Below are 21,458 nucleotides of genomic sequence, written 5' to 3'. Positions count from 1 at the left end.
GTGATTTTTGCAAGGACTAAACCAAATTTTACTGATATTCACTGCATGTATTTGAATTTCCAAAATATTATTATTCTCTGTTAAAAATACAGTTCTTACTGAATATGTCAAAGAGCACTGTTTCCGCCCGGTTTCGAAACGGGGACCTTTCGCGTGTGATGCGAACGTGATAACCACGACACTACAGAAACCGCTGCCTGTGATTTTTGCAAGGACTAAACCAAATTTTACTGATATTCACTACATGTATTTGAATTTCCAAAATATTATTATTCTCTGTTAAAAATACAGTTCTTACTGAATGTGTCGAAGAGCACTGTATCCACCCGGTTTCAAACCGGGGACCTTTCGCATGTGATGCAAACGTGATAGCCACTACACTACAGAAACTGCTGCCTGTGATTTTTGCAAGGACTAAACCAAATTTTACTGATATTCACTGCATGTATTTGAATTTCCAAATTTTGGCATTTTTGAAAGCAAGTATTCTCTGTTATAAATACAATTATTCCTGAATGTGTCAAAGAGCACTGTTACCACCCGGTTTCAAACCGGGGACCTTTCGCGTGTGGTGAGAACGTGATAACCACTACACTACAGAAACCGCTGCATGTGATTTTTGCAAGGACTAAACCAAATTTTACTGATATTCACTGCATGTATTGAAATTTCCAAAATATTATTATTCACTGTTATAAATACAGTTCTTACTGAATGTGTCAAAGAGCACTGTTTCTGCCCGGTTTCGAACCGGGGACCTTTCGCGTGTTAAGCGAATGTGATAGCCACTACACTACAGAAACTGCTGCATGTGATTTTTGCAAGGACTAAACCAAATTTTTCTGATATTAACTGCATGTATTTGAATTTCCAAATTACGGCATTTATGAAAGCAAGTATTCTCTGTTATAAATACAGTTCTTACTGGATGTGTCGAAGAGCACTGTCTCCGCCCGGTTTCGAACCGGGGACTTTTCGCGTGTGAAGCAAATGTGATAACCACTACACTACAGAAACTACTGCATGTGATTTTTGCAAGGACTAAACCAAATTTTACTGATATTAACTGCATGTATTTGAATTTCCAAATTACGGCATTTAGGAAAGCAAGTATTCTCTGTTATAAATACAGTTCTTACTGAATATGTCAAAGAGCACTGTTTCCGCCCGGTTTCGAAACGGGGACCTTTCGCGTGTGATGCGAACGTGATAACCACGACACTACAGAAACCGCTGCATGTGATTTTTGCAAGGACTAAACCAAATTTTACTGATATTCACTGCATGTATTTGAATTTCCAAAATATTATTATTCACTGTTATAAATACAGTTCTTACTGAATGTGTCAAAGAGCACTGTTTCTGCCCGGTTTCGAACCGGGGACCTTTCGCGTGTTAAGCGAACGTGATAGCCACTACACTACAGAAACTGCTGCATGTGATTTTTGCAAGGACTAAACCAAATTTTACTGATATTAACTGCATGTATTTGAATTTCCAAATTACGGCATTTATGAAAGCAAGTATTCTCTGTTATTAATACAGTTCTTACTGGATGTGTTGAAGAGCACTGTCTCCGCCCGGTTTCGAACCGGGGACTTTTCGCGTGTGAAGCAAATGTGATAACCACTACACTACAGAAACTACTGCATGTGATTTTTGCAAGGACTAAACCAAATTTTACTGATATTCACTGCATGTATTTGAATTTCCAAAAAAAGGCATTTATGAAAGCAACCATTCTCTGTTAAAAATACAGTTCTTACTTGATGTGTCGAAGACCACTGTTTCCGCCCGGTTTCGAACCGAGGACCTTTCGCGTGTAAAGCGAATGTGATAACCACTACACTACAGAAACTGCTGCATGTGTTTCTTGCAAGGACTAATCCAAAGTTTACTGATATTCACTGCATGTATTTGAATTTCCAAAATATTATTATTCTCTGTTAAAAATACAGTTCTTACTAAATGTGTCAAAGAGCAATGTTTTCGCCCGGTTTCGAACCGGGGACCTTTCGCGTGTTAAGCGAACGTGATAGCCAATACACTACAGAAACTGCTGCCTGTGATTTTTGCAAGGACTAAACCAAATTTTACTGATATTCACTGCATGTATTTGAATTTCCAAAATATTATTATTCTCTGTTATAAATACAGTTCTTACTGAATATGTCAAAGAGCACTGTTTCCTTCCGGTTTCGAAACGGGGACCTTTCGCATGTGATGCGAACGTGATAGCCACTACACTACAGAAACTGCTGCCTGTGATTTTTGCAAGGACTAAACCAAATTTTACTGATATTCACTGCATGTATTTGAATTTCCAAATTTTGGCATTTATGAAAGCAAGTATTCTCTGTTATAAATACAATTATTACTGAATGTGTCAAAGAGCACTGTTTCCACCCGGTTTCAAACCGGGGACCTTTCGCGTGTGATGAAGACGTGATAACCACTACACTACAGAAACTACTGCATGTGATTTTTGCAAGGACTAAACCAATTTTACTGATATTTAATGCATGTATTTGAATTTCCAAAAAGTTATTATTCTCTGTTATAAATACAGTTCTTACTGAATGTGTCAAAGTGCATTGTTTCCAACTGTTTTCGAACCGGGGACCTTTCGCGTGTGAAGCGAATGTGATAACCACTACACTACAGAAACTACTGCATGTGATTTTTGCAAATACTAAACCAAATTTTACTGATATTCACTGCATGTATTTGAATTTCCAAAAAAAGGCATTTATGAAAGCAACTATTCTCTGTTAAAAATACAGTTCTTACTTGATGTGTCGAAGAGCACTGTTTCCGCCCGGTTTCGAACCGAGGACCTTTCGCGTGTTAAGCGAATGTGATAACCACTACACTACAGAAACTGCTGCATGTGGTGCTTTCAAGGACTGATTCCAAAGCTTACTGATATTCACTGCATGTATTTGAATTTCCAAAATATTATTATTCTCTGTTATAAATACAGTTCTTACTGAATGTGTCAAAGAGCAATGTTTTCGCCCAGTTTCGAACCGGGGACCTTTCGCGTGTTAAGCGAACGTGATAGCCACTACACTACAGAAACTGCTGCCTGTGAATTTTGCAAGGACTAAACCAAATTTTACTGATATTCACTGCATGTATTTGAATTTCCAAAATATTATTATTCTCTGTTATAAATACAGTTCTTAATGAATATGTCAAAGAGCACTGTTTCCGCCCGGTTTCGAAACGGGGACCTTTCGCGTGTGATGCGAAGGTGATAGCCACTACACTACAGAAACTGCTGCCTGTGATTTTTGCAAGGACTAAACCAAATTTTACTGATATTCACTGCATGTATTTGAATTTCCAAAATGTTATTATTCTCTGCTATAAATACAGTTCTTACTGAATGTGTCGAAGACCACTGTTTCCACCCGTTTTCGAACCGGTGACCTTTCGCATGTTAAGCGAACGTGATAGACACTACACTACAGAAACTGCTGCATGTGATTATTGCAAGGACTAAACCAAATTTTACTGATATTCACTGCATGTATTTGAATTTCCAAAATATTCTTATTCTCTGTTATAAATACAGTTCTTACTGAATGTGTCAAAGAGCATTGTTTCCACCTGTTTTCGAACCGGGGACCTTTCGCGTGTGAAGCGAACGTGATAACCACTACACTACAGAAACTACTGCATGTGATTTTTGCAAGGACTAAATCAAATTTTACTGATATTCACTGCAGGTATTTGAATTTCCAAAAAAAGGCATTTATGAAAGCAACCATTCTCTGTTAAAAATACAGTTCTTACTGGATGTGTCGAAGAGCACTGTTTCCGCCCGGTTTCGAACCGAGGACCTTTCGCGTGTAAAGCGAATGTGATAACCACTACACAACAGAAACTGCTGCATGTGTTTCTTGCAAGGACTGATTCCAAAGTTTACTGATATTCACTGCATGTATTTGAATTTCCAAAATATTATTATTCTCTGTTATAAATACAGTTCTTACTGAATGTGTCAAAGAGCAATGTTTTCACCCGGTTTCGAACCGGGGACCTTTCGCTTGTTAAGCGAACGTGATAGCCACTACACTACAGAAACTGCTGCCTGTGAATTTTGCAAGGACTAAACAAAATTTTACTGATATTCACTGCATGTATTTGAATTTCCAAAATATTATTATTCTCTGTTATAAATACAGTTCTTTCTGAATATGTCAAAGAGCACTGTTTCCGCCCGGTTTCGAAACGGGGACCTTTCGCGTGTGATGCGAACGTGATAGCCACTACACTACAGAAACTACTGCATGTGATTTTTGCAAGGACTAAATCAAATTTTACTGATATTCACTGCAGGTATTTGAATTTCCAAAAAAAGGCATTTATGAAAGCAACTATTCTCTGTTAAAAATACAGTTCTTACTGGATGTGTCGAAGAGCACTGTTTCCGCCCGGTTTCGAACCGAGGACCTTTCGCGTGTAAAGCGAATGTGATAACCACTACACAACAGAAACTGCTGCATGTGTTTCTTGCAAGGACTGATTCCAAAGTTTACTGATATTCACTGCATGTATTTGAATTTCCAAAATATTATTATTCTCTGTTATAAATACAGTTCTTACTGAATGTGTCATAGAGCAATGTTTTCACCCGGTTTCGAACCGGGGACCTTTCGCTTGTTAAGCGAACGTGATAGCCACTACACTACAGAAACTGCTGCCTGTGAATTTTGCAAGGACTAAACAAAATTTTACTGATATTCACTGCATGTATTTGAATTTCCAAAATATTATTATTCTCTGTTATAAATACAGTTCTTTCTGAATATGTCAAAGAGCACTGTTTCCGCCCGGTTTCGAAACGGGGACCTTTCGCTTGTGATGCGAACGTGATAGCCACTACACTACAGAAACTGCTGCCTGTGATTTTTGTAAGGACTAAACCAAATTTTACTGATATTCACTGCATGTATTTGAATTTCCAAAAAGTTATTATTCTCTGCTATAAATACAGTTCTTACTGAATGTGTCAAAGACCACTATTTCCACCCGGTTTCGAACCGGGGACCTTTCGCATGTTAAGCGAACGTGATAGCCACTACACTACAGAAACTGCTGCCTGTGAATTTTGCAAGGACTAAACCAAATTTTACTGATATTCACTGCATGTATTTGAATTTCCAAAATATTATTATTCTCTGTTATAAATACAGTTCTTACTGAATATGTCAAAGAGCACTGTTTCCTTCCGGTTTCGAAACGGGGACCTTTCGCATGTGATGCGAACGTGATAGCCACTAAACTACAGAAACTGCTGCCTGTGATTTTTGCAAGGACTAAACCAAATTTTACTGATATTCACTGCATGTATTTGAATTTCCAAAATGTTATTATTCTCTGCTATAAATACAGTTCTTACTGAATGTGTCAAAGACAACTGTTTCCACCTGGTTTCGAACCAGGGACCATTCGCGTGTTAAGCGAACGTGATAGCCACTAGACTACAGAAACTGCTGCATGTGAATTTTGCAAGGACTAAACCAAATTTTACTGATATTAACTGCATGTATTTGAATTTCCAAATTACGGCATTTAAGAAAGGAAGTATTCTCTGTTATAAATACAGTTCTTACTGAATGTGTCAAAGAGCACTGTTTCCGCCCGGTTTCGAACCGGGGACGTTTCACGTGTAAAGCGGACGTGATGACCACTACACTACAGAAACTGCTGCATGTGATTTCTGCAAAGACTAAACCACATTTTACTGATATTCACTGCAAAATACAGCATTTATGAAAGCAACTATTCTCTGTTATAAAAACAGTTCTTACTGGATGTGTCAAAGAGCACTGTTTCCATCTGGTTTCGAAACGGGGACCTTTCCCGTGTGATGCGAACGTGATAACCACGACACTACAGAAACCGCTGCATGTGATTTTTGCAAGGACTAAACCAAATTTTACTGATATTCACTGCATGTATTTGAATCTCCAAAATATTATTATTCTCTGTTATAAATACAGTTCTTACTGAATGTGTCAAAGAGCACTGTTTCTTCCCGGTTTCGAACCGGGAACCTTTCACATGTGATGCGAATGTGATGACCACTACACTACAGAAACTGCTGCATGTGATTTCTGCAAGGACTAAACCACATTTTACTGATATTCAATGCACAATAAGGCATTTATGAAAGCAACTATTCTATGTTATAAATTCAATTCTTACTGGATGTGTCGAAGAGCACTGTCTCCGCCCTGTTTCGAACCGGGGACTTTTCGCTTGTGAAGCGAACGTGATAACCACTACACTACAGAAACTTCTGCATGTGATTTTTGCAAGGACTAAACCAAATTTTACTGATATTCACTGCATGTATTTGAATTTCCAAAAAAAGGAATTTATGAAAGCAACTATTCACTGTTAAAAATACAGTTTTTACTGAATGTGTCAAAGACCACTGTTTCCACCCGGTTTCAAACCGGGGACCTTTCGCGTGTTAAGCGAACGTGATAGCCACTACACTACAGAAACTGCTGCATGTGATTTTTGCAAGGACTAACCCAAATTTTACTGATATTCACTGCATGTATTTGAATTTCCAAAAAAAGGCATTTATGAAAGCAAGTATTCTCTGTTATAAATACAGTTCTTACTGAATGTGTCAAAGAGCACTGTTTCCACCGGGTTTCGAACCGGGGACCTTTCGCGTGTTAAGCGAACGTGTTAGCCACTACACTACAGAAACTGCTGCATGTGATTTTTGCAAGGACTAACCCAAATTTTACTGATATTAACTGCATGTATTTGAATTTCCAAATTACGGCATTTATGAAAGCAAGTATTCTCTGTTATAAATACAGTTCTTACTGAATGTGTCAAAGAGCACTGTTTCCGCCCGGTTTCGAACCGGGGACATTTCACGTGTAAAGCGAATGTGATAACCACTACACTACAGAAACTGCTGCATGTGATTTTTGCAAGGACTAAACCAAATTTTACTGATATTCACTGCATGTATTTGAATTTCCAAAATATTATTATTCTCTGTTATAAATACAATTCTTACTGAATGTGTCAATGAGCAATTTTTCCGCCCGGTTTCGAACCGGGGAACTTTCGCGTGTTAAGCGAAAGTGATAGCCACTACACTATAGAAACTGCTGCCTATGATTTTTGCAAGGACTAAACCAAATATTACTGATATTCACTGCACGTATTTGAATTTCCAAAATATTATTATTCTCTGTTATAAATACAGTTCTTACTGAATATGTCAAAGAGCACTGTTTCCACCCGGTTTCGAACCGGGGACCTTTCGCGTGTGATGCGAACGTGATAACCACGACACTACAGAAACCGCTGCATGTGATTTTTGCACGGACTAAACCAAATTTTACTGATATTCACTGCATGTATTTGAATTTCCAAAAAAAGGCATTTATGAAAGCAACTATTCTCTGTTAAAAATACAGTTCTTACTGGATGTGTCGAAGAGCAATGTTTCCGGACGGTTTCGATCCGAGGACCTTTCGCATGTAAAGCGAATGTGATAACCACTACACTACAGAAACTGCTGCATGGTTTTTTTGCAAGGACTAATCCAAAGTTTACTGATATTCACTGCATGTATTTGAATTTCCAAATTACGGAATTTATGAAAGCAAATATTCTCTGTTATGAATACAGTTCTTACTGAATGTGTCAAAGAGCACTGTTTCCACCCGGTTTCAAACCAGGGACCTTCCGCGTGTGATGAGAACGTGATAACCACTACACTACAGAAACCTCTGCATGTGATTTTTGCAGGGACTAAACCAAATTTTACTGATATTCTCTGCATGTATTTGAATTTCCAAAAAAAGGCATTTATGAAAGCAACTATTCTCTGTTAAAAATACAGTTCTTTCTGGATGTGTCGAAGAGCACTTTTTCCGCCCGGTTTCGAACCGAGGACCTTTCGCTTGTAAAGCGAATGTGATAACCACTACACTACAGAAAATGCTGCATGTATTTTTTGCAAGGACTAATCCAAAGTTTACTGATATTCACAGCATGTAAGTGAATTTCCAAAATATCATTATTCTCTGTTATAAATACGGTTCTTACTGAATGTGTCAAAGACCACTGTTTGCACCCGGTTTCGAAACAGGGACCTTTCGCGTGTTAAGCGAACGTGATAGCCACTACACTACAGAAACTGCTGCATGTGATTTTTGCAAGGACTGAACCAAATTTTTCTGATATTAACTGCATGTATTTGAATTTCCAAATTACGGCATTTCTGAAAGCAAGTATTCTCTGTTTTAAATACAGTTCTTACAGAATGTGTCAAAGAGCACTGTTTCCACCCGGTTTCAAACCGGGGACCTTTCGGGTGTGATGAGAACGTGATAACCACTACACTACAGAAACCGCTGCATGTGATTTTTGCAAGGACTAAACCAAATTTTACTGATATTCACTGCATGTATTTGAATTTCCAAAAAAAGGCATTTATGAAAGCAACTATTCTCTGTTAAAAATACAGTTCTTACTGGATGTGTCGAAGAGCAATGTTTCCGGACGGTTTCGATCCGAGGACCTTTCGCATGTAAATCAAACGTGATAACCACTACACTACAGAAACTGCTGCATGTGATTTTTGCAAGGACTAAACCAAATTTTACTGATATTCACTGCATGTATTTGAATTTCCAAAAAAAGGCATTTATGAAAGCAAGTATTCTCTGTTATAAATACAGTTTTTACTGAATGTGTCAAAGACCACTGTTTCCGCCCGGTTTCGAACCGGGGACCTTTCACGTGTAAAGCGAATGTGATAACCACTACACTACAGAAACTGCTGCATGTGATTTTTGCAAGGACTAAACCAAATTTTACTGATATTCACTGCATGTATTTGAATTTCCAAAATATTATTATTCTCAGTTATAAATACAGTTCTTACTGAATGTGTCAATGAGCAATTTTTCCACCCGGTTTCGAACCGGGGACCTTTCGCTTGTTAAGCGAAAGTGATAGCCACTACACTACAGAAACTGCTGCCTGTGATTTTTGCAAGGACTAAACCAAATATTACTGATATTCACTGCACGTATTTGAATATCCAAAATATTATTATTCTCTGTTATAAATACAGTTCTTACTTAATATGTCAAAGAGCACTGTTTCCACCCGGTTTCGAACCGGGGACCTTTCGCGTGTGATGCGAACGTGATAACCACGACACTACAGAAACCGCTGCATGTGATTTTTGCAAGGACTAAACCAAATTTTACTAATATTCACTTCATGTATTTGAATTTCCAAATTACGGCATTTATGAAAGCAAGTATTCTCTGTTATAAATACAGTTCTTACTGAATGTGTCAAAGAGCAATGTTTCCACCCGGTTTCGAACCGGGGACCTTTCGCGTGCGAAGCGAACGTGATAACCACTACACTACAGAAACTACAGCATGTGATTTTTGCAAGGACTAAACCAAAGTTTACTGATATTCACTGCATGTATTTGAATTTCCAAAAAAAGGCATTTATGAAAGCAACTATTCTCTGTTAAAAATACAGTTCTTACTGGATGTGTCGAAGAGCAATGTTTCCGGACGGTTTCGATCCGAGGACCTTTCGCGTGTAAAGCGAATGTGATAACGACTACACTACAGAAACTGCTGCATGGGTTTTTTGCAAAGACTAATCCAAAGTTTACTGATATTCACTGCATGTATTTGAATTTCCAAATTACGGAATTTATGAAAGCAAATATTCTCTGTTATGAATACAGTTCTTACTGAATGTGTCAAAGAGCACTGTTTCTGCCCGGTTTCGAACCGGGGACCTTTCACGTGTAAAGCGAACGTGATGACCACTACACTACAGAAACTGCTGCATGTGATTTCTGCAAAGACTCAACCACATTTTACTGATATTCACTGCAAAATACAGCATTTATGAAAGCAACTATTCTCTGTTATGAATACAGTTCTTACTGAATGTGTCAAAGAGCACTATTTCTGCCCGGTTTCGAAACGGTGACCTTCCGCGTATTAAGCGAACGTGATAGCCACTACACTACAGATACCGCTGCATGTGATTTTTGCAAGGACTAAACCAAATTTTACTGATATTCACTGCATGTATTTGAATCTCCAAAATATTATTTTTCTCTGTTATAAATACAGTTCTTACTGAATGTGTCAAAGAGCACTGTTTCTGCCCGGTTTCGAACCGGGAACCTTTCACATGTGATGCGAATGTGATAACTACTACACTACAGAAACTGCTACATGTGATTTCTGCAAGGACTAAGCCACATTTTACTGATATTCAATGCACAATAAGGCATTTATGAAAGCAACTATTCTCTGTTATAAATACAATTCTTACTGGATGTGTCGAAGAGCACTGTCTCCGCCCTGTTTCGAACCGGGGACTTTTCGCGTGTGAAGCGAACGTGATAACCACTACACTACAGAAACTTCTGCATGTGATTTTTGCAAGGACTAAACCAAATTTTACTGATATTCACTGCATGTATTTGAATTTCCAGATTACGGCATTTATGAAAGCAAGTATTCTCTGTTATAAATACAGTTCTATCTGAATGTGTCAAAGAGTAATGTTTCCACCCGGTTTCGAACCGGGGACCTGTCGCGTGCGAAGCGAACGTGATAACCACTACACTACAGAAACTACAGCATGTGATTTTTGCAAGGACTAAACCAAAGTTTACTGATATTCACTGCATGTATTTGAATTTCCAAAAAAAGGCATTTATGAAAGCAACTATTCTCTGTTAAAAATACAGTTCTTACTGGATGTGTCGAAGAGCAATGTTTCCGGACGGTTTCGATCCGAGGACCTTTCGCATGTAAAGCGAACGTGATGACCACTACACTACAGAAACTCTTGCATGTGATTTCTGCAAAGACTAAACCACATTTTACTGATATTCACTGCAAAATACAGCATTTATGAAAGCAACTATTCTCTGTTATAAATACAGTTCTTACTGAATGTGTCAAAGAGCACTGTTTCTGCCCGGTTTCTAAACGGTGACCTTCCGCGTATTAAGCGAACGTGATAGCCACTACACTACAGAAACTACTGCATGTGATTTTTGCAAGGACTAATCCAAATTTTACTGATATTCACTGCATGTATTTGAATCTCCAAAATATTATTATTCTCTGTTATAAATACAGTTCTTACTGAATGTGTCAAAGAGCACTGTTTCGAACCGGGAACCTTTCACATGTGATGGGAATGTGATAACTACTACACTACAGAAACTGCTGCATGTGATTTCTGCAAGGACTAAACCACATTTTACTGATATTAAATGCACAATAAGGCATTAATGAAAGCAACTATTCTCTGTTATAAATAGAATTCTTACTGGATGTGTCGAAGAGCACTGTCTCCGCCCTGTTTCGAACCGGGGACTTTTCGCGTGTGAAGCGAACGTGATAACCACTACACTACAGAAACTTCTGCATGTGATTATTGCAAGGACTAAACCAAATTTTACTGATATTCACTGCATGTATTTGAATTTCCAAAAAAAGGCATTTATGAATGCAACTATTCACTGTTAAAAATACAGTTCTTACTGAATGTGTCAAAGAGCACTGTTTCCGCCCGGTTTCGGACCGAGGACCTTTTGCATGTAAAGCGAATGTGATAACCACTACACTACAGAAACTCTTGCATGTATTTTTTGCAAGGACTAATCCAAAGTTTACTGATATTCACTGCATGTATTTGAATTTCCAAATTACTGCATTTATGAAAGCAAGTATTCTCTGTTATAAATACAGTTCTTACTGAATGTGTCAAAGAGCAATGTTTCCACCAGGTTTCGAACCGGGGACCTTTCGCGTGCGAAGCGAACGTGATAACCACTACACTACAGAAACTGCTGCATGGGTTTTTTGCAAGGACTAATCCAAAGTTTACTGATATTCACTGCATGTATTTGAATCTCCAAAATATTATTATTCTCTGTTATAAATACAGTTCTTACTGAATGTGTCAAAGAGCACTGTTTCGAACCAGGAACCTTTCACATGTGATGCGAATGTGATAACCACTACACTACAGAAACTGCTGCATGTGATTTCTGCAAGGACTAAAACACATTTTACTGATATTCAATGCACAATAAGGCATTAATGAAAGCAACTATTCTCTGTTATAAATACAGTTCTTACTGAATATGTCAAAGAGCAATGTTTCCGCCCGGTTTCGAAAAGGGGACCTTTCGCGTGTTAAGCGAACGTGATAGCCACTACACTACAGAAACCGCTGCATGTGATTTTCGCAAGGACTAAACCAAATTTTACTGATATTCACTGCATGTATTTGAATTTCCAAAATATTATTATTCTCTGTTATAAATACAGTTCTTACTGACTATGTCAAAGACCACTGTTTCCACCCGGTTTCGAACCGGGGACCTTTCTCGTGGTAAGCGAACGTGATAGCAACTACACTACAGAAACTGCTGCATGTGATATTTGCAAGGACTAAACCAAATTTTACTGATATTCACTGCATGTATTTGAATTTCCAAATTACGGCATTTGTGAAAGCAAGTATTCTCTGTTATAAATACAGTTCTTACTGAATGTGTCAAAGAGCACTGTTTCCGCCCGGTTTCGAACCTGGGACCTTTCGCGTGTTAAGCGAACCTGATAGCCACACAATACAGAAACTGCTGCATGTGATTTTTGCAAGGACTAAACCACATTTTACTGATATTCACTGCATGTATTTGAATTTCCAAAAAAAGGCATTTATAAAAGCAAGTATTCTCTGTTAAAAATACAGTGCTTACTGGATGTGTCGAAGAGCACTGTTTCCGCCCGGTTTCGAACCGAGGACCTTTCGCGTGTAAAGCGAACATGATAACCACGACACTACAGAAACCGCTGCATGTGATTTTTGCAAGGACTAAACCAAATTTTACTGATATTCACTGCAAAATACAGCATTTATGAAAGCAACTATTCTCTGTTATAAATACAGTTCTTACTGAATGTGTCAAAGAGCACTGTTTCTGCCCGGTTTCGAAACGGTGACCTTTCACGTGTAAAGCGAAAGTGATGACCACTACACTACAGAAACTGCTGCATGTGATTTCTGCAAAGACTAAACCACATTTTACTGATATTCACTGCAAAATACAGCATTTATGAAAGCAACTATTCTCTGTTATAAATACAGTTCTTACTGAATGTGTCAAAGAGCACTGTTTCTGCCCGGTTTCGAAATGGTGACCTTCCGCGTATTAAGCGAACGTGATAACCACTACACTACAGAAACTACTGCATGTGATTTTTGCAAGGACTAAACCAAATTTTACTGATATTCACTGCATGTATTTGAATCTCCAAAATATTATTATTCTCTGTTATAAATACAGTTCTTACTGAATGTGTCAAAGAGCACTGTTTCTGCCCGGTTTCGAACCGGGAACCTTTCACATGTGATGCGAATGTGATAACTACTACACTACAGAAACTGCTGCATGTGATTTCTGCAAGGACTAAACCACATTTTACTGATATTCAATGCACAATAAGGCATTTATGAAAGCAACTATTCTCTGTTATAAATACAATTCTTACTGGATGTGTCGAAGAGCACTGTCTCCGCCCTGTTTCGAACCGGGGACTTTTCGCGTGTGAAGCGAACGTGATAACCACTACACTACAGAAACTTCTGCATGTGATTTTTGCAAGGACTAAACCAAATTTTACTGATATTCACTGCATGTATTTGAATTTCCAAATTACGGCATTTATGAAAGCAAGTATTCTCTGTTATAAATACAGTTCTTACTGAATATGTCAAAGAGTAATGTTTCCACCCGGTTTCGAACCGGGGACCTGTCGCGTGCGAAGCGAACGTGATAACCACTACACTACAGAAACTACAGCATGTGATTTTTGCAAGGACTAAACCAAAGTTTACTGATATTCACTGCATGTATTTGAATTTCCAAAAAAAGGCATTTATGAAAGCAACTATTCTCTGTTAAAAATACAGTTCTTACTGGATGTGTCGAAGAGCAATGTTTCCGGACGGTTTCGATCCGAGGACCTTTCGCATGTAAAGCGAACGTGATGACCACTACACTACAGAAACTCTTGCATGTGATTTCTGCAAAGACTAAACCACATTTTACTGATATTCACTGCAAAATACAGCATTTATGAAAGCAACTATTCTCTGTTATAAATACAGTTCTTACTGAATGTGTCAAAGAGCACTGTTTCTGCCCGGTTTCTAAACGGTGACCTTCCGCGTATTAAGCGAACGTGATAGCCACTACACTACAGAAACTACTGCATGTGATTTTTGCAAGGACTAATCCAAATTTTACTGATATTCACTGCATGTATTTGAATCTCCAAAATATTATTATTCTCTGTTATAAATACAGTTCTTACTGAATGTGTCAAAGAGCACTGTTTCGAACCTGGGAACCTTTCACATGTGATGGGAATGTGATAACTACTACACTACAGAAACTGCTGCATGTGATTTCTGCAAGGACTAAACCACATTTTACTGATATTAAATGCACAATAAGGCATTAATGAAAGCAACTATTCTCTGTTATAAATAGAATTCTTACTGGATGTGTCGAAGAGCACTGTCTCCGCCCTGTTTCGAACCGGGGACTTTTCGCGTGTGAAGCGAACGTGATAACCACTACACTACAGAAACTTCTGCATGTGATTATTGCAAGGACTAAACCAAATTTTACTGATATTCACTGCATGTATTTGAATTTCCAAAAAAAGGCATTTATGAATGCAACTATTCACTGTTAAAAATACAGTTCTTACTGAATGTGTCAAAGAGCACTGTTTCCGCCCGGTTTCGGACCGAGGACCTTTTGCATGTAAAGCGAATGTGATAACCACTACACTACAGAAACTCTTGCATGTATTTTTTGCAAGGACTAATCCAAAGTTTACTGATATTCACTGCATGTATTTGAATTTCCAAATTACTGCATTTATGAAAGCAAGTATTCTCTGTTATAAATACAGTTCTTACTGAATGTGTCAAAGAGCAATGTTTCCACCAGGTTTCGAACCGGGGACCTTTCGCGTGCGAAGCGAACGTGATAACCACTACACTACAGAAACTGCTGCATGGGTTTTTTGCAAGGACTAATCCAAAGTTTACTGATATTCACTGCATGTATTTGAATCTCCAAAATATTATTATTCTGTGTTATAAATACAGTTCTTACTGAATGTGTCAAAGAGCACTGTTTCGAACCAGGAACCTTTCACATGTGATGCGAATGTGATAACCACTACACTACAGAAACTGCTGCATGTGATTTCTGCAAGGACTAAAACACATTTTACTGATATTCAATGCACAATAAGGCATTAATGAAAGCAACTATTCTCTGTTATAAATACAGTTCTTACTGAATATGTCAAAGAGCAATGTTTCCGCCCGGTTTCGAAAAGGGGACCTTTCGCGTGTTAAGCGAACGTGATAGCCACTACACTACAGAAACCGCTGCATGTGATTTTCGCAAGGACTAAACCAAATTTTACGGATATTCACTGCATGTATTTGAATTTCCAAAATATTATTATTCTCTGTTATAAATACAGTTCTTACTGACTATGTCAAAGACCACTGTTTCCACCCGGTTTCGAACCGGGGACCTTTCTCGTGGTAAGCGAACGTGATAGCAACTACACTACAGAAACTGCTGCATGTGATATTTGCAAGGACTAAACCAAATTTTACTGATATTCACTGCATGTATTTGAATTTCCAAATTACGGCATTTGTGAAAGCAAGTATTCTCTGTTATAAATACAGTTCTTACTGAATGTGTCAAAGAGCACTGTTTCCGCCCGGTTTCGAACCTGGGACCTTTCGCGTGTTAAGCGAACCTGATAGCCACACAATACAGAAACTGCTGCATGTGATTTTTGCAAGGACTAAACCACATTTTACTGATATTCACTGCATGTATTTGAATTTCCAAAAAAAGGCATTTATAAAAGCAAGTATTCTCTGTTAAAAATACAGTGCTTACTGGATGTGTCGAAGAGCACTGTTTCCGCCCGGTTTCGAACCGAGGACCTTTCGCGTGTAAAGCGAACATGATAACCACGACACTACAGAAACCGCTGCATGTGATTTTTGCAAGGACTAAACCAAATTTTACTGATATTCACTGCAAAATACAGCATTTATGAAAGCAACTATTCTCTGTTATAAATACAGTTCTTACTGAATGTGTCAAAGAGCACTGTTTCTGCCCGGTTTCGAAACGGTGACCTTTCACGTGTAAAGCGAAAGTGATGACCACTACACAACAGAAACTGCTGCATGTGATTTCTGCAAAGACTAAACCACATTTTACTGATATTCACTGCAAAATACAGCATTTATGAAAGCAACTATTCTCTGTTATAAATACAGTTCTTACTGAATGTGTCAAAGAGCACTGTTTCTGCCCGGTTTCGAAATGGTGACCTTCCGCGTATTAAGCGAACGTGATAACCACTACACTACAGAAACTACTGCATGTGATTTTTGCAAGGACTAAACCAAATTTTACTGATATTCACTGCATGTATTTGAATCTCCAAAATATTATTATTCTCTGTTATAAATACAGTTCTTACTGACTATGTCAAAGACCACTGTTTCCACCCGGTTTCGAACCGGGGACCTTTCTCGTGGTAAGCGAACGTGATAGCAACTACACTACAGAAACTGCTGCATGTGATATTTGCAAGGACTAAACCAAATTTTACTGATATTCACTGCATGTATTTGAATTTCCAAATTACGGCATTTGTGAAAGCAAGTATTCTCTGTTATAAATACAGTTCTTACTGAATGTGTCAAAGAGCACTGTTTCCGCCCGGTTTCGAACCTGGGACCTTTCGCGTGTTAAGCGAACCTGATAGCCACACAATACAGAAACTGCTGCATGTGATTTTTGCAAGGACTAAACCACATTTTACTGATATTCACTGCATGTATTTGAATTTCCAAAAAAAGGCATTTATAAAAGCAAGTATTCTCTGTTAAAAATACAGTGCTTACTGGATGTGTCGAAGAGCACTGTTTCCGCCCGGTTTCGAACCGAGGACCTTTCGCGTGTAAAGCGAACATGATAACCACGACACTACAGAAACCGCTGCATGTGATTTTTGCAAGGACTAAACCAAATTTTACTGATATTCACTGCAAAATACAGCATTTATGAAAGCAACTATTCTCTGTTATAAATACAGTTCTTACTGAATGTGTCAAAGAGCACTGTTTCTGCCCGGTTTCGAAACGGTGACCTTTCACGTGTAAAGCGAAAGTGATGACCACTACACAACAGAAACTGCTGCATGTGATTTCTGCAAAGACTAAACCACATTTTACTGATATTCACTGCAAAATACAGCATTTATGAAAGCAACTATTCTCTGTTATAAATACAGTTCTTACTGAATGTGTCAAAGAGCACTGTTTCTGCCCGGTTTCGAAATGGTGACCTTCCGCGTATTAAGCGAACGTGATAACCACTACACTACAGAAACTACTGCATGTGATTTTTGCAAGGACTAAACCAAATTTTACTGATATTCACTGCATGTATTTGAATCTCCAAAATATTATTATTCTCTGTTATAAATACAGTTCTTACTGACTATGTCAAAGACCACTGTTTCCACCCGGTTTCGAACCGGGGACCTTTCTCGTGGTAAGCGAACGTGATAGCAACTACACTACAGAAACTGCTGCATGTGATATTTGCAAGGACTAAACCAAATTTTACTGATATTCACTGCATGTATTTGAATTTCCAAATTACGGCATTTGTGAAAGCAAGTATTCTCTGTTATAAATACAGTTCTTACTGAATGTGTCAAAGAGCACTGTTTCCGCCCGGTTTCGAACCTGGGACCTTTCGCGTGTTAAGCGAACCTGATAGCCACACAATACAGAAACTGCTGCATGTGATTTTTGCAAGGACTAAACCACATTTTACTGATATTCACTGCATGTATTTGAATTTCCAAAAAAAGGCATTTATAAAAGCAAGTATTCTCTGTTAAAAATACAGTGCTTACTGGATGTGTCGAAGAGCACTGTTTCCGCCCGGTTTCGAACCGAGGACCTTTCGCGTGTAAAGCGAACATGATAACCACGACACTACAGAAACCGCTGCATGTGATTTTTGCAAGGACTAAACCAAATTTTACTGATATTCACTGCAAAATACAGCATTTATGAAAGCAACTATTCTCTGTTATAAATACAGTTCTTACTGAATGTGTCAAAGAGCACTGTTTCTGCCCGGTTTCGAAACGGTGACCTTTCACGTGTAAAGCGAAAGTGATGACCACTACACAACAGAAACTGCTGCATGTGATTTCTGCAAAGACTAAACCACATTTTACTGATATTCACTGCAAAATACAGCATTTATGAAAGCAACTATTCTCTGTTATAAATACAGTTCTTACTGAATGTGTCAAAGAGCACTGTTTCTGCCCGGTTTCGAAATGGTGACCTTCCGCGTATTAAGCGAACGTGATAACCACTACACTACAGAAACTACTGCATGTGATTTTTGCAAGGACTAAACCAAATTTTACTGATATTCACTGCATGTATTTGAATCTCCAAAATATTATTATTCTCTGTTATAAATACAGTTCTTACTGAATGTGTCAAAGAGCACTGTTTCTGCCCGGTTTCGAACCGGGAACCTTTCACATGTGATGCGAATGTGATAACTACTACACTACAGAAACTGCTGCATGTGATTTCTGCAAGGACTAAACCACATTTTACTGATATTCAATGCACAATAAGGCATTTATGAAAGCAACTATTCTCTGTTATAAATACAATTCTTACTGGATGTGTCGAAGAGCACTGTCTCCGCCCTGTTTCGAACCGGGGACTTTTCGCGTGTGAAGTTAACGTGATAACCACTACACTACAGAATCTTCTGCATGTGATTTTTGCAAGGACTAAACCAAATTTTACTGATATTCACTGCATGTATTTGAATTTCCAAAAAAAGGCATTTATGAAAGCAACTATTCACTGTTAAAAATACAGTTTTTACTGAATGTGTCAAAGACCACTGTTTCCACCCGGGGACCTTTCGCGTGTTAAGCGAACGTGATAGCCACTACACTACAGAAACTGCTGCATGTGATTTTTGCAAGGACTAACCCAAATTTTACTGATATTAACTGCATGTATTTGAATTTCCAAATTACGGCATTTATGAAAGCAAGTATTCTCTGTTATAAATACAGGTCTTACTGAATAAGTCAAAGACCACTGTTTCCACCCGGTTTCGAACCGGGGACCTTTCTCGTGTTAAGCGAACGTGATAGCAACTACACTACAGAAACTGCTGCATGTGATTTTTGCAAGGACTAAACCAAAGTTTACTGATATTCACTGCATGTATTTGAATTTCCAAAAAAAGGCATTTATGAAAGCAACTATTCTCTGTTAAAAATACAGTTCTTACTGGATGTGTCGCAGAGCAATGTTTCCGGACGGTTTCGATCCGAGGACCTTTCGCGTGTAAAGCGAATGTGATAACCACTACACTACAGAAACTGCTGCATGGGTTTTTTGCAAGGACTAATCCAAAGTTTTACTGATATTCACTGCATGTATTTGAATTTCCAAATTACGGAATTTATGAAAGCAAATATTCTCTGTTATGAATACAGTTCTTACTGAATGTGTCAAAGAGCACTGTTTCCGCCCGGTTTCCAACCGGGGACCTTTCACGTGTAAAGCGAACGTGATGACCACTAAATTACAGAAACTGCTGCATGTGATTTCAGCAAAGACTAAACAACATTTTACTGATATTCACTGCAAAATACAGCATTTATGAAAGCAACTATTCTCTGTTATAAATACAGTTCTTACTGGATGTGTCAAAGAGCACTGTTTCCACCCAGCTTCGAACCGGGAACCTTTCGCATGTAAAGTGAACGTGATGACCACTACACTACAGAAACTGCTGCATTTGAATTTTGCAAGGACTAAACCAAATTTTACTGATATTCACTGCATGTATTTGAATTTCCAAAAAAAGGCATTTATGAAAGCAACTATTCTCTGTTAAAAATACAGTTCTTACTTGATGTGTCGAAGAGCACTGTTTCCGCCCGGGTTCGAACCGAGGACCTTTCGCGTGTAAAGCGAATGTGATAACCACTACACTACAGAAACTGCTGCATTTTTTTTTTGCAAGGACTAATCCAAAGTTTACTGATATTCACTGCATGTATTTGAATTTCCAAAAAAGTATTATTCTCTGTTATAAATACAGTTCTTACTGAATGTGTCAAAGAGCAATGTTTGCGCCCGGTTTCGAAGCGTGGACCTTTCGCGTGTGATGCGAACGTGATAACCACGACACTACAGAAGCCGATGCATGTGATTTTTGCAAGGACTAAACCAAATTTTACTGATATTCACTGCATGTATTTGAATTTCCAAAATAGTATTATTCTCTGTTATAAATACAGTTCTTACTGAATGTGTCAAAGACCACTGTTTCCACCCGGTTTCGAACCGGGGACCTTTCGCGTGTTAAGCGAACGTGATAGCCACTAAACTACAGAAACTGCTGAATGTGATTTTTGCAAGGACTAAACCAAATTTTACTGATATTAACTGCATGTATTTGAATTTCCAAATTACGGCATTTATGAAAGCAAGTATTCTCTGTTATAAATACAGTTCTTACTGAATGTGTCAAAGAGCACTGTTTCCGCCCGGTTTCGAACCTGGGACCTTTCGCGTCTTAAGCGAACCTGATAGCCACACAATACAGAAACTGCTGCATGTGATTTTTGCAAGGACTAAACCACATTTTACTGATATTCACTGCATGTATTTGAATTTCCAAAAAAAGGCATTTATAAAAGCAAGTATTCTCTGTTAAAAATACAGTGCTTACTGGATGTGTCGAAGAGCACTGTTTCCGCCCGGTTTCGAACCGAGGACCTTTCGCGTGTAAAGCGAACATGATAACCACGACACTACAGAAACCGCTGCATGTGATTTTTGCAAGGACTAAACCAAATTTTACTGATATTCACTGCAAAATACAGCATTTATGAAAGCAACTATTCTCTGTTATAAATACAGTTCTTACTGAATGTGTCAAAGAGCACTGTTTCTGCCCGGTTTCGAAACGGTGACCTTTCACGTGTAAAGCGAAAGTGATGACCACTACACTACAGAAACTGCTGCATGTGATTTCTGCAAAGACTAAACCACATTTTACTGATATTCACTGCAAAATACAGCATTTATGAAAGCAACTATTCTCTGTTATAAATACAGTTCTTACTGAATGTGTCAAAGAGCACTGTTTCTGCCCGGTTTCGAAATGGTGACCTTCCGCGTATTAAGCGAAC

The 21,458-nt window shown here is 38.3% G+C and overlaps 48 non-coding genes across 48 annotated transcripts; all 48 read right to left on the bottom strand.

Annotated features, from left to right (window-relative positions):
* Window positions 1-730: 730 nt before the first annotated feature.
* On the bottom strand, window positions 731-803 carry trnav-aac (transfer RNA valine (anticodon AAC)). The gene has a single exon. It is a non-coding gene; the product is annotated as a tRNA-Val (tRNA).
* A 141-nt stretch (window positions 804-944) lies between these two features.
* trnav-cac (transfer RNA valine (anticodon CAC)) lies at window positions 945-1,017 on the bottom strand. The gene has a single exon. It is a non-coding gene; the product is annotated as a tRNA-Val (tRNA).
* A 340-nt stretch (window positions 1,018-1,357) lies between these two features.
* trnav-aac (transfer RNA valine (anticodon AAC)) lies at window positions 1,358-1,430 on the bottom strand. The gene has a single exon. It is a non-coding gene; the product is annotated as a tRNA-Val (tRNA).
* A 141-nt stretch (window positions 1,431-1,571) lies between these two features.
* On the bottom strand, window positions 1,572-1,644 carry trnav-cac (transfer RNA valine (anticodon CAC)). Its single transcript has one exon. It is a non-coding gene; the product is annotated as a tRNA-Val (tRNA).
* A 141-nt stretch (window positions 1,645-1,785) lies between these two features.
* trnav-uac (transfer RNA valine (anticodon UAC)) lies at window positions 1,786-1,858 on the bottom strand. The gene has a single exon. It is a non-coding gene; the product is annotated as a tRNA-Val (tRNA).
* A 951-nt stretch (window positions 1,859-2,809) lies between these two features.
* On the bottom strand, window positions 2,810-2,882 carry trnav-aac (transfer RNA valine (anticodon AAC)). The gene has a single exon. It is a non-coding gene; the product is annotated as a tRNA-Val (tRNA).
* A 127-nt stretch (window positions 2,883-3,009) lies between these two features.
* On the bottom strand, window positions 3,010-3,082 carry trnav-aac (transfer RNA valine (anticodon AAC)). The gene has a single exon. It is a non-coding gene; the product is annotated as a tRNA-Val (tRNA).
* A 524-nt stretch (window positions 3,083-3,606) lies between these two features.
* trnav-cac (transfer RNA valine (anticodon CAC)) lies at window positions 3,607-3,679 on the bottom strand. The gene has a single exon. It is a non-coding gene; the product is annotated as a tRNA-Val (tRNA).
* Window positions 3,680-3,820: 141 nt separating this feature from the next.
* trnav-uac (transfer RNA valine (anticodon UAC)) lies at window positions 3,821-3,893 on the bottom strand. Its single transcript has one exon. It is a non-coding gene; the product is annotated as a tRNA-Val (tRNA).
* Window positions 3,894-4,020: 127 nt separating this feature from the next.
* On the bottom strand, window positions 4,021-4,093 carry trnav-aac (transfer RNA valine (anticodon AAC)). Its single transcript has one exon. It is a non-coding gene; the product is annotated as a tRNA-Val (tRNA).
* A 340-nt stretch (window positions 4,094-4,433) lies between these two features.
* Window positions 4,434-4,506, bottom strand: trnav-uac (transfer RNA valine (anticodon UAC)). Its single transcript has one exon. It is a non-coding gene; the product is annotated as a tRNA-Val (tRNA).
* Window positions 4,507-4,633: 127 nt separating this feature from the next.
* Window positions 4,634-4,706, bottom strand: trnav-aac (transfer RNA valine (anticodon AAC)). Its single transcript has one exon. It is a non-coding gene; the product is annotated as a tRNA-Val (tRNA).
* Window positions 4,707-4,832: 126 nt separating this feature from the next.
* On the bottom strand, window positions 4,833-4,905 carry trnav-cac (transfer RNA valine (anticodon CAC)). The gene has a single exon. It is a non-coding gene; the product is annotated as a tRNA-Val (tRNA).
* A 126-nt stretch (window positions 4,906-5,031) lies between these two features.
* Window positions 5,032-5,104, bottom strand: trnav-aac (transfer RNA valine (anticodon AAC)). The gene has a single exon. It is a non-coding gene; the product is annotated as a tRNA-Val (tRNA).
* Window positions 5,105-5,429: 325 nt separating this feature from the next.
* On the bottom strand, window positions 5,430-5,502 carry trnav-aac (transfer RNA valine (anticodon AAC)). Its single transcript has one exon. It is a non-coding gene; the product is annotated as a tRNA-Val (tRNA).
* A 141-nt stretch (window positions 5,503-5,643) lies between these two features.
* On the bottom strand, window positions 5,644-5,716 carry trnav-uac (transfer RNA valine (anticodon UAC)). Its single transcript has one exon. It is a non-coding gene; the product is annotated as a tRNA-Val (tRNA).
* A 522-nt stretch (window positions 5,717-6,238) lies between these two features.
* trnav-cac (transfer RNA valine (anticodon CAC)) lies at window positions 6,239-6,311 on the bottom strand. Its single transcript has one exon. It is a non-coding gene; the product is annotated as a tRNA-Val (tRNA).
* A 141-nt stretch (window positions 6,312-6,452) lies between these two features.
* trnav-aac (transfer RNA valine (anticodon AAC)) lies at window positions 6,453-6,525 on the bottom strand. The gene has a single exon. It is a non-coding gene; the product is annotated as a tRNA-Val (tRNA).
* A 141-nt stretch (window positions 6,526-6,666) lies between these two features.
* On the bottom strand, window positions 6,667-6,739 carry trnav-aac (transfer RNA valine (anticodon AAC)). The gene has a single exon. It is a non-coding gene; the product is annotated as a tRNA-Val (tRNA).
* Window positions 6,740-6,880: 141 nt separating this feature from the next.
* trnav-uac (transfer RNA valine (anticodon UAC)) lies at window positions 6,881-6,953 on the bottom strand. The gene has a single exon. It is a non-coding gene; the product is annotated as a tRNA-Val (tRNA).
* Window positions 6,954-7,278: 325 nt separating this feature from the next.
* trnav-cac (transfer RNA valine (anticodon CAC)) lies at window positions 7,279-7,351 on the bottom strand. Its single transcript has one exon. It is a non-coding gene; the product is annotated as a tRNA-Val (tRNA).
* Window positions 7,352-7,492: 141 nt separating this feature from the next.
* trnav-uac (transfer RNA valine (anticodon UAC)) lies at window positions 7,493-7,565 on the bottom strand. Its single transcript has one exon. It is a non-coding gene; the product is annotated as a tRNA-Val (tRNA).
* A 355-nt stretch (window positions 7,566-7,920) lies between these two features.
* trnav-uac (transfer RNA valine (anticodon UAC)) lies at window positions 7,921-7,993 on the bottom strand. The gene has a single exon. It is a non-coding gene; the product is annotated as a tRNA-Val (tRNA).
* Window positions 7,994-8,761: 768 nt separating this feature from the next.
* On the bottom strand, window positions 8,762-8,834 carry trnav-uac (transfer RNA valine (anticodon UAC)). The gene has a single exon. It is a non-coding gene; the product is annotated as a tRNA-Val (tRNA).
* Window positions 8,835-8,960: 126 nt separating this feature from the next.
* On the bottom strand, window positions 8,961-9,033 carry trnav-aac (transfer RNA valine (anticodon AAC)). Its single transcript has one exon. It is a non-coding gene; the product is annotated as a tRNA-Val (tRNA).
* A 126-nt stretch (window positions 9,034-9,159) lies between these two features.
* On the bottom strand, window positions 9,160-9,232 carry trnav-cac (transfer RNA valine (anticodon CAC)). The gene has a single exon. It is a non-coding gene; the product is annotated as a tRNA-Val (tRNA).
* A 141-nt stretch (window positions 9,233-9,373) lies between these two features.
* On the bottom strand, window positions 9,374-9,446 carry trnaa-cgc (transfer RNA alanine (anticodon CGC)). The gene has a single exon. It is a non-coding gene; the product is annotated as a tRNA-Ala (tRNA).
* Window positions 9,447-9,801: 355 nt separating this feature from the next.
* On the bottom strand, window positions 9,802-9,874 carry trnav-uac (transfer RNA valine (anticodon UAC)). The gene has a single exon. It is a non-coding gene; the product is annotated as a tRNA-Val (tRNA).
* A 522-nt stretch (window positions 9,875-10,396) lies between these two features.
* Window positions 10,397-10,469, bottom strand: trnav-cac (transfer RNA valine (anticodon CAC)). The gene has a single exon. It is a non-coding gene; the product is annotated as a tRNA-Val (tRNA).
* Window positions 10,470-10,610: 141 nt separating this feature from the next.
* On the bottom strand, window positions 10,611-10,683 carry trnaa-cgc (transfer RNA alanine (anticodon CGC)). Its single transcript has one exon. It is a non-coding gene; the product is annotated as a tRNA-Ala (tRNA).
* A 141-nt stretch (window positions 10,684-10,824) lies between these two features.
* Window positions 10,825-10,897, bottom strand: trnav-uac (transfer RNA valine (anticodon UAC)). The gene has a single exon. It is a non-coding gene; the product is annotated as a tRNA-Val (tRNA).
* A 511-nt stretch (window positions 10,898-11,408) lies between these two features.
* On the bottom strand, window positions 11,409-11,481 carry trnav-cac (transfer RNA valine (anticodon CAC)). Its single transcript has one exon. It is a non-coding gene; the product is annotated as a tRNA-Val (tRNA).
* A 141-nt stretch (window positions 11,482-11,622) lies between these two features.
* On the bottom strand, window positions 11,623-11,695 carry trnav-uac (transfer RNA valine (anticodon UAC)). Its single transcript has one exon. It is a non-coding gene; the product is annotated as a tRNA-Val (tRNA).
* Window positions 11,696-11,836: 141 nt separating this feature from the next.
* trnaa-cgc (transfer RNA alanine (anticodon CGC)) lies at window positions 11,837-11,909 on the bottom strand. Its single transcript has one exon. It is a non-coding gene; the product is annotated as a tRNA-Ala (tRNA).
* Window positions 11,910-12,848: 939 nt separating this feature from the next.
* Window positions 12,849-12,921, bottom strand: trnav-uac (transfer RNA valine (anticodon UAC)). The gene has a single exon. It is a non-coding gene; the product is annotated as a tRNA-Val (tRNA).
* A 720-nt stretch (window positions 12,922-13,641) lies between these two features.
* Window positions 13,642-13,714, bottom strand: trnav-cac (transfer RNA valine (anticodon CAC)). Its single transcript has one exon. It is a non-coding gene; the product is annotated as a tRNA-Val (tRNA).
* Window positions 13,715-13,855: 141 nt separating this feature from the next.
* Window positions 13,856-13,928, bottom strand: trnaa-cgc (transfer RNA alanine (anticodon CGC)). Its single transcript has one exon. It is a non-coding gene; the product is annotated as a tRNA-Ala (tRNA).
* Window positions 13,929-14,069: 141 nt separating this feature from the next.
* trnav-uac (transfer RNA valine (anticodon UAC)) lies at window positions 14,070-14,142 on the bottom strand. The gene has a single exon. It is a non-coding gene; the product is annotated as a tRNA-Val (tRNA).
* A 512-nt stretch (window positions 14,143-14,654) lies between these two features.
* On the bottom strand, window positions 14,655-14,727 carry trnav-cac (transfer RNA valine (anticodon CAC)). Its single transcript has one exon. It is a non-coding gene; the product is annotated as a tRNA-Val (tRNA).
* A 141-nt stretch (window positions 14,728-14,868) lies between these two features.
* trnav-uac (transfer RNA valine (anticodon UAC)) lies at window positions 14,869-14,941 on the bottom strand. Its single transcript has one exon. It is a non-coding gene; the product is annotated as a tRNA-Val (tRNA).
* Window positions 14,942-15,082: 141 nt separating this feature from the next.
* Window positions 15,083-15,155, bottom strand: trnaa-cgc (transfer RNA alanine (anticodon CGC)). Its single transcript has one exon. It is a non-coding gene; the product is annotated as a tRNA-Ala (tRNA).
* A 939-nt stretch (window positions 15,156-16,094) lies between these two features.
* Window positions 16,095-16,167, bottom strand: trnav-uac (transfer RNA valine (anticodon UAC)). The gene has a single exon. It is a non-coding gene; the product is annotated as a tRNA-Val (tRNA).
* A 949-nt stretch (window positions 16,168-17,116) lies between these two features.
* trnav-uac (transfer RNA valine (anticodon UAC)) lies at window positions 17,117-17,189 on the bottom strand. Its single transcript has one exon. It is a non-coding gene; the product is annotated as a tRNA-Val (tRNA).
* A 949-nt stretch (window positions 17,190-18,138) lies between these two features.
* On the bottom strand, window positions 18,139-18,211 carry trnav-uac (transfer RNA valine (anticodon UAC)). Its single transcript has one exon. It is a non-coding gene; the product is annotated as a tRNA-Val (tRNA).
* A 1,351-nt stretch (window positions 18,212-19,562) lies between these two features.
* On the bottom strand, window positions 19,563-19,635 carry trnav-uac (transfer RNA valine (anticodon UAC)). Its single transcript has one exon. It is a non-coding gene; the product is annotated as a tRNA-Val (tRNA).
* A 554-nt stretch (window positions 19,636-20,189) lies between these two features.
* Window positions 20,190-20,262, bottom strand: trnav-uac (transfer RNA valine (anticodon UAC)). The gene has a single exon. It is a non-coding gene; the product is annotated as a tRNA-Val (tRNA).
* Window positions 20,263-20,587: 325 nt separating this feature from the next.
* On the bottom strand, window positions 20,588-20,660 carry trnav-aac (transfer RNA valine (anticodon AAC)). Its single transcript has one exon. It is a non-coding gene; the product is annotated as a tRNA-Val (tRNA).
* Window positions 20,661-21,014: 354 nt separating this feature from the next.
* Window positions 21,015-21,087, bottom strand: trnav-uac (transfer RNA valine (anticodon UAC)). Its single transcript has one exon. It is a non-coding gene; the product is annotated as a tRNA-Val (tRNA).
* Between the last annotated feature and the right edge of the window lie 371 nt (window positions 21,088-21,458).

Source organism: Salvelinus fontinalis, chromosome 37, assembly GCF_029448725.1.
Source record: "Salvelinus fontinalis isolate EN_2023a chromosome 37, ASM2944872v1, whole genome shotgun sequence".
Lineage (NCBI taxonomy): Eukaryota > Metazoa > Chordata > Actinopteri > Salmoniformes > Salmonidae > Salvelinus > Salvelinus fontinalis.
The sequence above is the reverse complement of the archived record's forward strand: the minus strand, read 5'-3'. Positions and strand labels throughout refer to the sequence as shown.